Here is a 13,665-nt window from a genome sequence, read left to right on the forward strand (position 1 = left end):
CTCCCCCACCCCAAAAAAAGAATAGCTTGAGCCAATGAAAAAGTCAGCAATTTGATGCCTTTAATAAAATTTTGTTTAATTGCTTTTAAAATTCACAATGAGACAAGCTCTGTTAATATGATGAAAATGGTGTTTAGCTGACTCTAAGCACCATTGAGGTGGTTGTACTTGTTATAAAGGATTGTTTTATACATACAGGATAGTACTTAGTTGATCATGGAGCACCACAGAGATTGCTGACCATGGAGCACCACAGAGATTGCTGTAGTTGTTAAGGTGGATTGGTTTGTAAATACAGGAGAGCACTTCTTCCTTGATTCGCACAGCAGAATTTGAAACAAACAAGTTTCAGTGACCAAATTTTATTGCCATTAGTTGTAGTGTTAGTCTCCTAACACATCATTCATTAATTTAAACATCTGGTATTAGAATGGGTTTGATTTCTTTTGTTTTCCACATTCCTAGATTAACATCCCTATATGATCATCCTGTGACTCTCACACATTAAAACCTGAACTTTAAGCCCAATACAACAACTAAACATGATTTATAATTCATTATAATATTCTCTAAGTTTGGAAATTTCATGCTCATATTTTCCTACAACTTCATTCACATGAGGTTCATAAGGTTCCTGAAATTCTTCTAATTTATTCTCTAAATCATTTTACTAAGTAATTTACTATTGGAATAATTCCAATAGATACCAATTATTCCATGACAAATGAATTGATAGAAATATCAATGTAGGTAGGGAAAGAGAGAAAGGGGGTGATCTGGTAAAAAGAAAAAAAAAGGCTTATGAAATCTCTGTCAATAACATCAGATTTTATAGGGGCAATGTTTGCAAACCATACAAAAATGAAATACAGGCTCTCAGAGTTTAAATACAGAGACTTAAGATGAAACTATTAATTGGTAATGGAATTTGTTGAGACACAATATGATAGTCACTGGAGAAATATGATAGAATGGCAGAAAAATGTTTTGCCAATTCCAATCATTTAACCTATCTTGGTTTCATTTGCCCAACCAGGATATGTGGCATGAAACAAAAATATATAACATAGAGAATATACCTTCTACAACTTCTATGAAAAGTATTAAAATATATGATTTCCCCTGAATGGCAATTGTTTGAAGGCTAAACTTCTGTTGCACTTTAGAAAAAAAATGTTTTCAAAAAAGTTGATGATACTAAACATTGTATGTTTGTGTGTGTGTGTGTGTGTGTGTGTGTGTGTGTGTGTGTAACTAGATTAAATAGCCACCAAGGTTGTTTGAATAATATAGTAAAATTCAACTCTAGATTGGAATTATGACACAGAATTACTACTGATTAACAATTCTATTACTCTGAAGCAAACAATGAAATAGTGTTTTGAAAAAGAAATATCCGGAGACAAGTCAAAGGTGAGAGAACGCTGAAACAAGGAAAGGGCAGAAGAAGTAATTAAAAGTTAATTTGGAGACTTTACTCTTGAATGCTCGATATAATTGCATGCATTGTACAGTGCATGCTACTAACCATTAAATAAACATAGCTACTCTACCATGGCCAAAGAGCAGGAGCAATAGAGAAAGAAATCAAGATTACTTTGGAAAATTGGGTTGATTTGTATAGTTTAAACAATTGGAGGCCTCAAGGTGGTTTAACAAGTCTCCAAATGTTTAATTCTGCCGTGAAAACATTTTTGTCTTTTCTCCCAAAATAACAAGCAAATATAATGTCTCCATTTTCTTTTCTTTTGTGTGTGTCAGGTGCTGTGTTTGGTATATGTGTATGTACCACATATGTGTATGTAGTTATTTCGCTATCATTCTCCACAGTATTACCTTGAGCCAGGGTCCCTCCATAAACTGAAAACTGAGCTTCTATATGACTATGGCTTTTCAGCGAGCTCTTGGGTTCTACCTCTCTTAATCTCTCAGAACTGGGATTACAGGTCAGCATTGCCATTTTTAGGATTCAGAGATGTTCATCTTTGATATATCAAATAAAATTCCAGCCACAAATTATATATTGCTTATTCATTACGATTTGAAAATGACAGTGAGTTTTAATAATTATGTGTAGCTATCATAGTTGTAAAGAAAGACATTTGGTAAAGATGAAATCCTATGATCAGTTAGAACACTCGAGAATTTGTGAGAGCACCACTGTAGTATCAGATGCTCACTCACATAGGGAATACTGGTCACATTTGCAAAGGCATCACTTAGTTTAGGACAAACCTAAAGTATCATAATCTTGAAAGTCAAAATGCATGAACAAGTCACTTCTAAATGTCCATGCTTTAGTATACGGCAGTGAGATTTGTTTATGCCAACATGTTTATTTTAAATAAATATATAAAATAAAATGGTAAGAAAATTAATTCTAAACCATTGAGTCGCATGCAATAGCTGGTAAAGTACTTTAGATGTCAGCTGTTCAGAGTCCAACACTGCAGTGAGAGGACAACTCGACACATCTCTGTCCCCCTCCCTTTCTAAATTGGCAGGGGTAGCCATTTCTTTCATTCATGTCTGTCTCTCATAGGGCACCTGTGGATGCAGGCCAGCAGTGACAAATATAGCTGCCAATGGTGTATTCACATGTTGTATCATTGTGACCAGGCTTTGACCACCAAAGAGGCATCAAAGTCTCACAATGTGTCCTGTGAATCCACAATTCATGCAGTCACAGGAGTAGATGTTCATGGAGATATGACTGACTGGCACACTCATGAAAGTTGACTTCAGAGTAATCTCCAAGGAATCAGGTGCTTAGTCAAAAAAGCAAGCTCTATCAGAACCATGACACATAGCACAATATAGATATGGCTGGAATCTACATTCATCAATTTCTAACTTACAGTTCATGCCAGAATATACTTGAGGACAAGCACATGTTTATCTTCCTATCTCATTGAGTCAAACAGCCTCATTCATGCAGGGAACAGAAACACACCCATCCATCTATTTCTGAGACACAATGTTTGCCTTGGTATTTAGGAACCCAGAAGCAGGAGTAGCCATTGATTAAATCCTGGCACACTGTCCCATTGTGGTAAGGGTGGGGAGCACACTCACTGTGATCTGACTCACAGAGCCTTCCAGTATATCCAGCAAGGCAGATACAATCAGGATTGCTCAGGTTCTTTATGGCAGGTGCCTCCATGTTGGCAAGCATTCTCTCCACAGAACTTTCTGGTAGTGTCACAGGTCAGCCCTCTATACCCAGGAGGGAATTGGCACAGGAAGTCCCTTTCTCCTGGGGTATTCACACAAGTGCCAATTCCTTGGCAGGGACTGGAGGAGGAAGGATCTTCATCTTTTACTTATGATGATATAATGAGTTCTTTCCTTTCCTAGAAAAGTAACCTTATTAACAATAAAAGGCTAGATTATTTACTAAGTTCTAATTTATTGAACCTAAGAAGAGTGGAAGAGTATTTAGAACACCTGTCGTTTTGTGTCTTTGAAATCTTAGGAAATTCAGATACCGTAAGTAAAGACAAATAATGAACACTAACTTACCTGAGATGCAGTCTCAGAGATAGGAACATGGTAGCCACAGAAGCTCAAGGTTGTAGTTTAGCTAAAATATACCTTGTTGAATTGCTACAGGGACATTAGGAGCACCAGCCAGTCTCTGGGAGTTGCAGACAAATTAAGCTTGTACCCACTATTGGAATTCCTGAATCTCTGATGAAACAGTGATGGCTAGAAGAAAAGGGACAGCTCCTAGTTTGTGTGTAGGCTTGGATAAGAAAGCAACTGGTATATAGAGCAGAACAGAACAGAACAGAGCAGAACAGAACAGAGCAGAACAGAACAGAGCAGAACAGAGCAGAGGTGCCAGAAATAATACTTCCATATAGAATAGATACCACAAACCACCAACAGAAAGCTGGTATTCAAATCCTAGAAGGACTGAGGATAGGAAAAAGAAACAAGTGAACTCCTTGGCCTATGGGGTAGTTTGAATTTGGGCTTTGCATCATAGGAAAGAAGTCTCCAACATGGACAGCAGGTCATGCAGGTGAATTTGTGTTAATGGTTGGCTATAGAAACATAGTGAGACCAAAGTTTTCAGGGCTGCTAGAATTCTTAAATCTAGCTATGATTTGACTACATTTCTATATTTATTTTTTACAACTCACAGAAAATATCAGTAAAAAATATTCTGTGGATAAAATGAATTAATTTTATTGTCTATGACTTACAACACATCTTGTTTTGTAAATAAATGTTTAAGATTTAAAATTCAATGAATGTCTTTCATCCTAAAATATTTTAAGTAATGACAGTACATCATAATTTTGTAAATACACAAGGTTGAAAAACTGCTTGGCACTCTGGATTCCTTTCAAAACCAAAAATAGAGGGTGGGTTGGTGAGCAGGGGGAAAGGGGAAGGAAGAGGGTTTTTTTTTTCTTTTTTTTCAGATGGGAAACTGGGAAAGGAGATAGCATATGACATGTAAATAAAGAAAATATCTAATAAAAAAAGAAAGAAAAAATACATAAAAAATTTAGTGTTGCAATTGAATAGTGTTCTAGAAAAATTAATCTGGCATACATTAATGATGCAGATAATAAATAGCATGTGCATATAGTAATATCTTATTCATGGACGATGAATCTCATAAGTCTGTAATTGTATTTCTTTTATGTGATAAGGTCAATTTTTTTTGCTATATGTATATGATTTTATGTCTGTAAACCAGTCTGCCCCTGTTCCTTTTCTCTGATACTATATGCAATTAAATATTTATCTCTTTGTTTACCCTCCCTCCCTCCCTTCCTACACACACACACACAGAGAGAGAGAGAGAGAGAGAGAGAGAGAGAGAGAGAGAAAGAGAGAGAGAGCGCAAGTGAGTGAGTAGGAGAGAGAGAAACAGAGAGACAGAGAGAAAGGCAGAGACAGACAAAGAAAGAGACACACACACAGAGTTATGAGCAATTCTCAGGCAACTAATTTATGAGTTTACAAGGTGAGAAAAGCAAGAGTATACACACGTAGAGGGACCCATGGCTCCAGACACATATGTAGCAGAGGATGGCATTGTCAGTCATCTATGGGAGGAGAGGCCCTCTGTCCTGTGTAGGGGAATGCCAGCACAGGGAATCAGGAGTGGGTGGATTGGTGAGCAGGGGGAACAGGGATGGGATGGGGATTTCAGAGGGGAAATCAGAAAGGGGATAACAATTGAAATATAAATAAAGAAAATATCTAATAAAAAAGATGTCAATATTGAGGCATATGTAGGATAAGTATGGTATGAAAAGATATTTCTGAAGACAGGATCAGCAGAAATGTATGTCACTGTATAGATATTCTTACCTAGTGTGGTTGGTCCATTGGGGTCAGGTCTTCTTGTTGAAACTTTTAAAACATTAATTAATTAATGTCTTCCTTAGATGCACTGAGCCCTCAAGGTATAAGTAATGAGAACTGAGAACTTCTCAGTTAATTGACCATGAGGTTTTCTGAAATTGTGTGGAGTGCCAGATTACACATTCTGGGATAGTTCCTGGGCATAAAAATGTATGTAATGTTCCCTGAAGGCTCATACTTCCCAAAATAATAATATTTTTCTTACTCTTTTCAGCTCATTAAACTTGAAAACCTTAAAATTGTCATATAAAAGGTTTGTAAATAGGCTTGGGTATATAAAAAGTGAGATTAGACTTATTGGAAATCAAACAGTCCAAGAAACAGAATAAGGATTTTGCTTTTTGTTTTCTGATGTTACCTTTTCCATTTTACCCTCTACCCCTCTATCTCTTAAATTCTAGATTTATTGTTGGGAAAAATCTAAAAGTTCAAATTTACCAATGGATGCAGAAATATAGCTACAGCTGCTACCTCTAGCTAAAGGTAAAGGTAAAAGAGATCAGTAAGACAATTCCTTTACACTATAATTGCTACTTCAACGAAATGCCACTGGGCAAAATAAAAAACAAGCCTATTCCTTTATGTGTCAGAAAAGTTGTCAATGTCACCTTTATTTCCTTAGAGAAAGGGAAGAGCTGAAAGCCATACCCAAGGTCTACACATACATGGCTTCAGTAGAGCTCAGAGAATTTCTGTCCTTCTATCCCTAGGCCTAGGCCTAGGTCTGGAAGCTTCTAGTTGCCATACAATCTAATCTTTTGAAATCTCAGACCTTAAAGAATTCAGCTTCCAGCTTCTGTCTGCTAACCTAGGCCTAGAATCATTTCAGCCTCTAAGACTTACTGCTGAATAAATTCACCCTTTCTGAACTGTGGCTGACTGGTTGAAGTCAGGTATTCTGGCTCAAACTCCTCTCTGAGATGACTGACTCAAATTGGTGTCTTTTGGCTTCTGACTAAACTGCTCTGCTTGTTTGGAATACTGTCTTTGAACTCCACAAACTGAACTCCACTGACTTTGCTGATTGAACTGAATGCGATTGCAGGAACTAAATTGAGTTCAACTACTATCTCAGCTGAACTTCACTAACTAAACTACTTTTCTCTCCCTTCACCGCTCTTAACATATATCTTTGAGTAGAAAGAACACATAAGACAGTTTTTCACAATCCTAATATTTTCTTTTATTAACGATTTACTTTATTTATTTATACCCCAAATATTGCCCCCTCATCATTTCAAAGAGGGTGCTGTACCCTCTCCTTCTGGCTATCTCCACAACCACCCTGTTACATCATGCTTCTACAGGATTAGGCACATCCTCTCCTACTGAGGTCATACAAAGTAGCCATTGGCTACGTATGTGTCACGAGCCTCAGACCAGCCCCTCCTTGTATGATCTTTGGTTGATGACTTAGTCTCTGGAAGATTCTATGGGTCTAGGTTAATTGATGCTATTGATATTCTTATGGGGTTGCCATCCCTTTCAGTTCCTACAATCCTCCCCTTAACTTTTCCATAAGGGTCCCTGACTTCAGTCCAATACTTGACTGTAAGTATCTGCATCTGTCTCCGTTAGCAGTTGGGTAGAACCTCTCAGAGGACAGCTATGCTAGGTTCATGTCTGCAAGCACAACATAGCATCAGTAATAGTGTCAAGGATTTGTGCCTGTTCATGAGATGGTTGGGTTGGTCACTGGTCGGCCATTGCTTCTGTCTGCTCTATTTGTGTTTTCTTTATTATTTCTATTTCCATTTTTAGGTCTTGAATCATTTTGTTCATTTCTTTTACCTGGTTGATTGTATTTTTCTGCCATATATCATTTTTAATGACAATATGCTACATAGCAAACTGCTTTGCATGTTTTTCATGACACTTTGTGTTATTTTTCTTAATACCTACAGGTTTTCAAGTAGCCAAACATGGGATTAATTCAAGCATCCATGCTTCCAGTCTGTGCCAGTCTACCTTGGGCACAAACTCCGCAGCTATTCCCACAGTTCCCAGAGGAGGCTCCACTACCAGGTGCTCTAGCAAGCCCAGAATCTTAGGATCAGGGGTGTGGAGAACACAACATCTATTACAACACCACTGGGAGTAACTGGGACCAGCAGGATCCAGAGACACAGGAACCCCACCTGACCAGAGGCTCGGGTTCCTTCTGTTTTTTTGCCAGTCTACCTTGGGCCCAAACTAGGTGGCCAGTCCCACAGCCCCCGGAGGAGGCTCTACTCCCAGGTGCTCTAGCACTACCAGGATCTTAGGATCCCAGAATCCCAAGATCTAAGGAGCTTGGTCACAGCAGGGTCTCAGAGGCAGCTTGATTCCCAGGAACTATGACATGCCCAGAATCTCAGGATTACAGGGTTGCAGAATCACAGGATCACAGAGATAGCTGGACTCTAAGGAGTTTTGACTCAACCAGGCTTACAGAAATGACAGACTTCAGTCAGATAAAGGGAGGGCAGGAAGCACTAGAGAAAAATCAGATGGCGGGAGGGAAGTATAAGAACAGAAGCAACAGAAACCAAGGTTATTGGCATCATCAGAACCCAATTCTCCCACCATAGCAAGTACTGGATACACCATCACACCGGAAAAGCAAGATTTGGATCTAAAGTCACTTCTCATGATGATGATGGAGGACTTTAAGAAGGACATAAATAACTCCATTAAAGAGATATAGGAGAACGTAGGTAAATAGGTAGAAGCCCTTAAAGAGGAAACACAAAAATCCCTTAAAGAATTACAGGAAAACACAATCAAATAGGTGAAGGAAATGAACAAAACCATTCAAGATCTAAAAATAGAAAAGAAACAGTAAAGTAATCACAAAAGGAAACAACCCTGAAGTTAGAAAACCTAGGAAAGAGATCAGGCATCTTAGATGTAAGCATCACCAACAGAATACAAGAGATAGAAGAGAGAATCTCAGGGGCAGAAGATACCATAGAAAACATTGACACAACAGTCAAAGAAAATGAAAAATGCAAAAAAAGGTCCTAACTCTAAACATCCAGGAAATATAGGACACAATGAGAAGACCAAACCTAAGGATAATAGGTATAGAAGAGAGCAAAGATTACCAACTTAAAGGGCCAGTAATTATCTTTAACAAAATTATAGAAGAAAACTTCCCTAACCTAAACAAAGAGATGCCCATGAACACACAAGAAGCCTACATAACTCCAAATAGACTGGACTAGAAAAGAAATTCCTCTCATCACATAATAATCAAAACATCAAATACATTAAATAAAGAAAGAATATTAAAAGCAGTAACCATGATCAAGTAGTCTTCATCCAGGGATTCAGGGATGGTTCAATATACAGAAATCCATCAATTTCATCCCCACTACATAAACAAACTCAAAAGAAACAAACACATGATCATTTCATTAGATGCTGAGAAAGCATTTGACAAAATTCAGCATCCATTCATGTTAAAAGTCTTAGAAAGATCAGGAATTCAATGTCCATACCTAAACATAGTAAAAGCAATATACAGCAAATCAGTAGCAAACATCAAACTGAATGGAGAGAGACTTGAAGCAATTCCACTAAAATCAGGGACTAAACAAGGCTGCCCACTCTCTCCCTATCTATTCAACATAGTACTTGAAGTTCTATTGAGGCAATTAGACATCAGAAGAAGGTCAAAGGGATATAAATTGGAAAGGAAGAAATCAAAACAAGAAAATATCCAATAAATAAAAAAAAAAACCAATCTGAGGTGTAGAACACTAGATTTTGCAATGACTTCTGACGTACAAAAACACAATTAAAAAAAATCAGATTAAACAGGCTACACAGAAACTGAAGCCTGTGGTGTTTAAGAGCACAATTAATAGGCAGAAAGGCACCTGTGATGGCTGATATTGTTAACTGGATAGGATACAAAGCCACCAGGCGATGGCCTCTGGGCCTGTCTGTAGAGGATGATCTTTAGTAGGCCTGCCCAGAAAGAAGACACTGTGTGTGGTACCATTCCTTGGGCTGGCAACCAGGACTGTATAAAAGAAGAGAGAGGAAGCTAAGCACAATAGGCATAGCTCTGTTTCTCGACTACGGATACAATGCAACCAGCTGCCCCAAGCTCCTGCTGCTGTTGGCTTCCCTACTATGATGGACTAAAACCTCAAACTGTGAGCTAAAAGAAACCCTTTCTGACATAAGTTCCTTTTCTATGAGTATATTTTTTTATCCCAACAACAATCACCAAGGCAGCTGAAATGAGAGGAAATGTAAGCAGATCATGTATCTAACACCTATTTCCCTTTCGTGTTCTGTGATACACAACACAGTCTCTGCAGGAATATTCCCTGCATTTACTTAGATCTACAAGCTGGAAAGGACCCTGAACACATTTTCACGTCTCTGACATAGTCAACTAACCTATGAGGAAGTTCCTAGTGAAGCGTATGTGGTCGGGGAAGTGGAGATGGGGGACGGGTTTCTACTGCTGAATTATACCTTAACTCTTGGATTGTTTTCTTGGTTTGGGGGCAGGACATCATTATGTGTCTCACTATGTTGGTCTGGGGCTCAGTCTGTATCACAGGTTGCCTTGGAACATGCAACCCTCCTCTGATGCCTGAGTGACAAGATTAAAAGTATGCACTACCCTGATAAAAACAAAACAAAACAAAACAAGCATCCATAAAAGTGTGAGTGGATAAAGTAAATGAGTAGCATATAAATGATGGGATGGTGTTTAGAACTAAAATTATATCATTTGTGAAATGATAATGATATATTATGTCAAATGAAATAAGCCCAACATAGTCAGATAAACTATTTCATAGGTGTATTCACATAGAATCAAATATCATCAAACTCCTACAAATATTGACCAAAATGGTGGTTCCCAGGTATGGAGATAGGAGGCTTGTCCTCAGTTGTTTTTCAGAGTTTTATTTCTTCATTCTCTTCCTTCATGTTCTTGATTTTTAGTTTTATGTGATCAATTCCAGTTAACTTAATATTTTCCAAAATCTAAATTAAGTTCACCTATTCCAAGCAGTGATCCACATATTTGAAGAAGTATCAATTTATTTCATAAAGCAGATGGAGAATAATATGAAACATATTAGCATGGTTGGAGACAGTATTCCTGCAAATCTTGACATAAAGTCTCAAAGTAATAAAAATACTCCATTTTAATATAGAAACAGTGTGACAGTTCAAATAAGTCTTAACCTGGATTCCCACAAAAGCAGAGGTCAAGACAAGAGTTTCTAATGTAGTTTATTTGAGAAGCAATCCCAGGCCTGAAGAATTAAATAAAGGAGACAAAAAAAAAACCCACACAAGAATTTTATTAGCATGCTGACCTTTGCTTTGGATGACCAGTGCTCTACCCCATGGAACCTTCTGCAGTGTCTTAAAAATGTAGGTCATAGTTGTTCTTCCAGGAGCTGAAAGGGAAAGGCATTATTTGGTTTGGTTATTACTGTGTTACTGAAGGATAGCCCTTTGGGAAATGGATTCTCCCATTCTGAGATGCAGCCATGTGAATTCTATTCAGGCTCAATACCAGATGCTAATTCTTGACTGACACTGTGGAATTAAGGGAAGCCAAGATAATTGAAAGTAATAACAAACTCATAAAACTTATTTTTCATGACAGTTTTTACTTTCTTTTTATTTTTTTTGCTATGAAGCCCATGATGATTCAAATACAGAATCCATGGCTTTAAGCTTTCCCAGTGCTGTACATATACAAGTGTGCATTGTCATGTCTAGCTCGTTTTGGTGTAATTTACATCATTTTAGAAGATTGTGCTTCTAAAGCTAGTATTTTTCTAGAAATCCTGTCTTTGAGTGTCATGTAAGTTAAAAATGAAAATGTGTTTATATTCAGACAGACTGGATGCCTGTGATTAGTAGACATGCCATACTGAGAGAACTCTGTCCTCTTGAGACCATCTTCCTAGTCTCCGAATTATGCTAAACAATATATGTAGTTTAGTATTGTGTAATTATTAAAAATGTTCATCTCATTTGCTCTTGCATCTTTAATTTAGCAGATTCAAATAAGCATGTGGTATTCATAGTTCTTTTTGGTTTACACAAATGAAAATCATCATCCAGTTAATAACCATTTTAATTTTGTGATATCTGTAGAAAGGATGTCATGTCCTATAAAGCAGAACCCAAAGATAAAGCTAACGACAAAAGATTTGAAGATAAAATTTTTGTTGCTTTTCTTCAAAAACAATGTTTAATTTTCTATGATATGATGCTTTGTCATAAGAAGTATTTTATTTAAGTTTGTATTACATTTTTGAATACTCATGTGTTCAAGACACTGACTTTATTCTTGGAGTGTCAACACTTAGAACAGATGAAGTGATCTCAGGGACATGTCTCTGCCTCTTACTAGTTCTAGAAATGATAAACTAAAACTAAGTATAGAAATAATAATTGCCTGCCATTATATCTATACTTTCCTAGCTAACAAATCATTGACATGTAAAATCTTTGTATGTTTCTGTTAGAATTTTTTTTTATTTTAGATATTTTCTTTATTTACATGCGAATTTCTCCATTCCCAGTTTCCCCTCCAAAAAACAAAAAAACAAACAAAAACAAACCCCTGTTGCCTCCTCCCTCCCCATGTCTGCCACCCCGCCCTCTCCCACTTTCTGGCCCTGGCATTCCCCTACACTGGGGCACAGAACCTTTACAGGGCCGAGGTCCTCTCCTCCTATTGATGATCGATTTTGCAGTCCTCTACTATACACATGCTGCTTGAACAATGAGACCCCTCTATGTGCAGTCCTTGGTTAGTGGTTGAGACCCTGGGAGCTCCAAGGGTACTAGTTAGTTCATGTTGTTGTTCGTCCTAAGATAAGCAATTATTTATAATCACAAAAAAGTATTTTACGGGTGCGCATGTGCAAAGGCAGGCGCATTGCACATGCAGAAAGATGGCCGGCTCGGGAACCTGAGTGCCTCCGCCGTCACCCTGGTCCCCTCTGCGCCTGGGCGCATCACTGGGCAAGTGGGACCACGGCGCTTCGTGGGTGGAGCCTCAGTGTTCCCTGGGTGGAGCGGACGGCCGGGGTGACGCTGAAGGGGCCGGGAACACGTGCGCTGAGCCTCTCGGGAAGGCGAGAAGGCGCGAGGGGCGCGAGGGGCGCGGGACAGCATGAGTCAGCAGAGGACAGCGCGGAGACTGCCCAGCCTGTTGGTGGACCTGGGGCATGAAACCGTGCGCTGCCACTGCCGGGACCCCATCAACGTGGAGAACCTACTGCCATCAAAAATAAGGATTAATCTAGAAGAAAATGTACAGTATGTGTCCATGAGAAAAGCTCTGAAAGTGAAGAGGCCCCGGTTTGATGTGTCGCTGGTATACTTAACTTGAAAGTTTATGGATCTTGTCAGATCTGCCCCTGGGGGCATTCTTGACTTAAACAAGGTTGCCACAAAACTGGATGTCCGGAAGAGGCGAGTGTATGATATCACCAATGTCTTGGATGGATCGAACTGGTGATAAAGAAATCTAAGAACCACATTCGGTGGATAGGATCTGACCTGAACAACTTTGGGGCCGCACCCCAGCAGAAGAAGCTGCAGGCAGAGCTCTCTGACCTGTCGGCAATGGAAGACGCCTTGGACGAGTTGATTAAAGATTGCGCTCAGCAACTGTTGGAGTTAACAGATGACAAAGAAAATGAGAGACTAGCGTACGTAACCTATCAGGATATTCATGGCATTCAAGCTTTCCACGAAGAGATTGTCATTGTAGTGAAGGCTCCAGAGGAAACCAGACTGGATGTTCTAGCTCCCAGAGAAGATTCTATCACAGTACATATCAGGAGCACCAAAGGACCCACTGATGTATATTTGTGTGAAGTAGAACAGAACTCAAATGGTAAAACAACTGATGGAATAGAAGCCTCTCCATCTAAAAGCATCCATCCACAGTGCCCAGAGAAAGAAGACAAGCCTCCTCAGTGAGTGAAGAACTTCTCACAGTGAGTGGCTCATAGCAGTGCAGAGTGACGAAGGTCTTTGGAGCATCCCGAGGGGGTGAATCATGTACCCCCTCCCCCGTGGGTGAATCATGTGCCCCATCGTTTGATCCTCAGCAATAAGTCTCCTCGGAGTGCTCTTGTGCTCTTATTCTAGACTTGTAGCCGCACTGAAGGCCAGTAGTGTTCTCCCGAGTAGCCTCCAGCATGGGTTCCTGGGTGGGTTTCCCATCCAGTATCAGCTCTTTCGATAATTCTTCGCTGACTTTTGTCAGTGAAATAGGCCTCTTGCCTC

General features: G+C 39.0%; 1 pseudogene across 1 annotated transcript; it reads left to right on the forward strand.

The window, feature by feature from the left end:
- The first annotated feature begins 12,541 nt into the window (after window positions 1-12,541).
- LOC116095312 lies at window positions 12,542-13,465 on the forward strand (annotated as a pseudogene). Its single transcript, XR_004120545.1, has one exon. The product of XR_004120545.1 is annotated as a transcription factor E2F6 pseudogene (transcript).
- The last annotated feature ends 200 nt before the right edge of the window (window positions 13,466-13,665 follow it).

Source organism: Mastomys coucha, unplaced genomic scaffold, assembly GCF_008632895.1.
Source record: "Mastomys coucha isolate ucsf_1 unplaced genomic scaffold, UCSF_Mcou_1 pScaffold18, whole genome shotgun sequence".
Classification (NCBI taxonomy): Eukaryota; Metazoa; Chordata; class Mammalia; order Rodentia; family Muridae; genus Mastomys; species Mastomys coucha.